Below are 993 nucleotides of genomic sequence, written 5' to 3'. Positions count from 1 at the left end.
CAGTATTCTTGCTTATTTTTCAGTGTTTCTAAATCGCAGGCCTTTTGAGATTTGACTTGTATAATAATTATGTGTAACTCTCCAGGCATTTCTGTGATGATCTAGCCTTCCATTGTATTTTAAGAGCAAATGAGCAGAGGTGACTGCATACACAAAGGCGAGTTGGTGAGAGATAACACTGCACTCAGTGAGACTGGAAATTAGGATATTGTTACTGAAAAGAGGACAAAAGGATGCAGAGTAAGAACTGAGGCTGAGGAAGCAAGTAAGATTGAAGCCATTCATGGTCTAATAAACCCAGCAGGGAGATTGAATTTCATTATAAAGCAATCAATGGAACTGAGATAGGTTTCCACCAAGGAATGGGGCACGATCAAGATTCATGCTTTACGTCTACAGTGTGCAATGCTGAATGGAGAGTGGTGAGGGAAGAGCTACTGGGGTGGTCTGTCGCAGATGTATGGGCAAGAGATCCAGGCAGATTGTTCTACTGTGCTGGAATATAGGGGCACTGTGGGGGTACAGGGTAGAAATCATGTGATGTTTAGAAATCTGTCTAATATAGCACTGAGAAGGGATCAGTGGAGACAGTGAGACTCATGGCCTGGGTGACCACAGGCTCAGTTTCGGATGTGTGGTCTGTATAAAGATGGGTCTGGAGCTAAGAAATCTTGGCCTTTGATGCAGAGTCAAGGGTCAAGTCTGTATGTATCATCACAGAGACTGAATTTTAAATTCGGGGAGTTGTGGGATCAACCAGCAAGACTGCATTAAATCAGAGAAGGCTACGGGAGAACACTGAGGGAGACAGACACTCACACAGTGCTCTCAGGAGGCTGTAATTGCTGAGTCAGAGGAAAGCCAGGGGGTCTCTGGGAACTCATGAGAGACCCTATGAAACAATCAGAGCTGTCAAAGGTGTGGAATAAGCAAGAAAGGTAAAGGTTGAAAATGGCCTGCTGGATTTGACCACGTGGAGGACATTTGCAGTCT

This window comes from Galeopterus variegatus, unplaced genomic scaffold (assembly GCF_000696425.1).
Source record: "Galeopterus variegatus unplaced genomic scaffold, G_variegatus-3.0.2 Scaffold1441, whole genome shotgun sequence".
NCBI lineage: Eukaryota > Metazoa > Chordata > Mammalia > Dermoptera > Cynocephalidae > Galeopterus > Galeopterus variegatus.
The sequence above is the reverse complement of the archived record's forward strand: the minus strand, read 5'-3'. Positions refer to the sequence as shown.